Below are 3,849 nucleotides of genomic sequence, written 5' to 3' on the forward strand. Positions count from 1 at the left end.
AAAAAAAGAATTTAGGATTTGACTAGAATTAGACTTCATTAAGCTTTTTTTGTATGCTTTTATAAAAATTTATTAGCATTAACAATGAAAGTATACTAAATGACCTTAAAAAAAAAAATCACAAATGCATCTGACAATGTTTATAATGATATCTTTCAAGTGCTTGTAGAAAAAAATAAATGACAACACACACAGTGTCAGCTACAGATAAAATGAAGAGCAAAGAAAAACAACAAACCCAAACACAAGGCAGTGACACATCCATTTGTACAGTCAATATGTGTCTACGAAGTTGAAAGACTCAGTATTCCCTGTTTTCTAAATTACTTCATAGACTACAGGTGGTTCTGCCCTGCATGGTGCTCAGCAGATGAGTGATCAAGTCAATCAAAGCACTTGCTGTAACTGAAGGGATCTTGGTGGGGAGCAAGGAGGGGCACTTGATTGGTTTTGTTTTTTTTTCTTTTGGCAACTACAGCTATGAATATGTTTTAGTAAACAGGATTACTGTATCTCTAATGAGCAAACAAAAAAAACACAATAAGCAATATTGAATTCTGAAAAGAAAAAAAAAAAAAATGACTGCAAATAGTAGACAAACCTTTGTTCTCCTGGCATCCAAAAACTGAACAGCATGGTAAATGAAAAATGAAGCAAAATCAACATAAATAAAGGTCAGATGCAAGCAAAGGAGATTCAACAGAAAGAACTGAATTCAACAAAAAGTATCTTCAACAGAAAAAATAATTTTATTGAGACGCACAAAACAGCACCAACAACTTCACAATATAAAATATACAAACCGAAGCTAAGGACAGACTTTACTCAATAGATGTGACAAGGAAAAAAAATATATACAAAATAATTAATCTCACAATGAATAATAGTAATAACATTCCTATTACATCTCACTGTGCTTTCACACTTATCTTTCACACAAGATCTTGTCCTAAAGTATTAGTTTTAGATTGAGTACAGTGGTCTCTGTTCAAGAGAGAAATTTCTCACTCCATACTCAACACAATGAAAAATTAATATGAACAAAATCATTTTCAAGTTGAAGCACAGATAATTTTCTAACTTACTATAATAGCATGTTTAATGCCTGAAAATGTTTGTCTCCTTATTTTTTCTTTATTAACTGCCAATACAGTACACCAAATGCATAGAAATATGAGTTCCTGAAGAGACATATCATATCAGTATGATTTAGATTACTTTAAATGTATAGCACCACTTTTTTTTGCGTTAATGAATTTTGTGCAACTCCACACTTCAATGAAACCATAATTCATTAACACCTGAAGTCAGAGGCTTCTTCAGTTACATCTTCGTTTTTAGAAGAATTCTATCTAGAACTGAATTTGAACAGAAAGAAAAAAACTTTCTGAAATCACATCTCTTACCAGTCGCTTCATAAGGATAAAAAATACTGGCTGCAGTGGAATTCTGTAGTCTGAATTTGTTCTACCATTAAATGGCAATGTTTTTATAAGTGTTCAGAGCTTAAATCTCTTAATGTTTGTATCTCATTAGGTGCACACTCAGTTGAGAACTGAGTATGCAAATGTAGGCTACTCATTTATAGCCCCGCTTTTACTTAATGGTAATTTTCAGTATTTCTTAAAATCGCAGCGTGTTTTAAATTATTTATATAAGTTTAAAAGTTTCCAATTTCAAAGTTGTTCTAGATGTAGCAATTTTCTACTACAAATCCATTACTGTACTGTTTGTGATCCTGAGAATGACAGCTTTAGCACAGAAATTCAGTGCATAAATCCAAATGTTCAAAAAATAGAGAAATGTTCAATGATGTTTATGAATGAATTAAAAGACATGGGAAAGCAGTGACAGAGACAAATGCTGCAAAGTAAACAAAACCAAACTCCTTTCTTTCCAAATGCTTTTTGACTAAACTGACACAATATTTATAGATATCTCCACCAGTTAATACAGCAGCTACACAATGTTTCCAAGCTATACAAGACTCTGCTTTAGAGAATATAGACATTCTGTTTTAATTCCTCCGAAGCTTGGAGAGAAACAAAAATTTTCAGATGAGTAATCATGAAAAAAAAAAAAAATTCCTATTAACTTAAATTATTTGTAAATTTTCAGCCAGCTTGAAAAATAACCTCTTTCAAAAGGTCCAAAAGAAGAAAAAAAAAAATACATGTGGCTTTTTCAAATTAAATGTTTTGATTTTTAAAACATTTCCATCCTATTTTTAATTTTAAATTACTTTTCTGTTGAGACAGATTTTTTTTATTTGAATTTTTTCCTCTTAGTGAAAAAAAAATAATTCAATCACCATTTAAAAAGAAATTTCTCTTTTATTTAATTTTGAATTCAGTCTCCACATCAGCTGGATTTTCAGTCCCAAGACATTTATTTGAAGAATGAAACTCGTATCTTTTCATTCTCTGCAAAAGAATGACTGCCTGAAGTAATTGCCAATAAAAACCTGAGGAGAGAGCCAATACTTTGCATAAGTATAGCAAAGTAAACCCTCAGCACTGCACAATTATCTCTCTACTATGCAACAGAAATATTCAGTAACGACTTGTATAGTCTATAAATAGTCAAAAGAGAAGTCTTCTTTCCTCCAATCTGCATGATTTAAAGTAGCTTTTTCTAACATTACATTAGACAATACTTACTGTTGGATGCTAAAAACTACTTATAAGTAAACACTTTCCCAAAGTCAAACAATCTCTGAACACTGTGTCTAGAAGATTATAGCTAAATCAAAGGAAACCCATTTGTAAAATATTTCAAATTTTTTAAAACAGAAATAAAAGGGAACTTAAAATACACATTGCTAACACGCAGCCAAAACTCTTAGATCAACACACAAATTATTAGAAATCAGAACTCAAAATAGCAAATCTGGCAAGATAAACCAGTAGTAACTTTCCTTTCTGTCCCACAGCAACCTCTCGCGTTCTGCCTTTGTTGCTGAGCACAGCAGTAGTTGTGGCTGCTTCTCTGTAACTATGTTAAGCCCAAGAGCCTCAACTGCAGCAGGCTGCTGCTACCTTGACACGATCCATTTTTTGAGTCCTTCAAGACTCAGAATTCTTTGAACACGATGGCCCAGATATAAATTCGTGCTGGCACAGATTTTTGTATCTGCAGCTAGCTAAGAAAAGGAAAGAACACATGTTGCGAAGGTGGAAAGATACTGAATAATTAATTGTAGCAGGGGAGGAATGTGGGAGTGCTGTGAATATCTGTCACGTTGCTTTTAGCACGTAGGCAGGACTTCGTAGGATTTGAAGACACACAAGATCTATCATGCTTTTCATAATTTCTATTAAAAACAGGCCAGCTGACAAGGACTTACAGAAAGATTCCATGCTTCCAGGGAACATATAAATAGTTCTCACAGAACTTTTGCAATCTTCCCTTACAACCCAACTCCAAGTGGCAATCCATGGAAATGCACCGGAGGTTCCCATTAACCTTTTTCTGAATTAGGCACAGTACAGGTTTCTACAATTTGTCCCCGAAATTTGAAACAGAACTATGAAGAAGAATTAGCAGTCCCTGCTTGGTTTCCTGGCTTCCAACTCTTGCTCTCCATGCAGACATTAATCCATGCAAAGAGGCTATTCACAGACAAATCACCTGCAGAGAACTTTCCTGCCACAGCACACTTCGGATCAGAGCACAGCAGCATTTCAGAGCCTTAGATATATGGTAAACATTGGAGAAAAAGGATATTGGAAAGAGATTGACCGATTTAACATAATTATCTACAGGCATACAGAACTTCTATTTTACATCACCACCCTCGCACCAAAAGAGAAGAATACATTGAAAATAGTAAATAAAACCAAATAATTA

The 3,849-nt window shown here is 33.5% G+C and overlaps 1 protein-coding gene across 3 annotated transcripts in view; it reads right to left on the reverse strand.

Moving 5' to 3' along the window:
- The window catches only part of ERC2 (ELKS/RAB6-interacting/CAST family member 2), a 437,668-nt gene that overhangs the window by 377,168 nt on the left and 56,651 nt on the right, over positions 1 to 3,849 (reverse strand). The gene's annotated exons all lie outside the window — the stretch shown is intronic.

Source organism: Meleagris gallopavo, chromosome 14, assembly GCF_000146605.3.
Source record: "Meleagris gallopavo isolate NT-WF06-2002-E0010 breed Aviagen turkey brand Nicholas breeding stock chromosome 14, Turkey_5.1, whole genome shotgun sequence".
Taxonomy (NCBI): domain Eukaryota; kingdom Metazoa; phylum Chordata; class Aves; order Galliformes; family Phasianidae; genus Meleagris; species Meleagris gallopavo.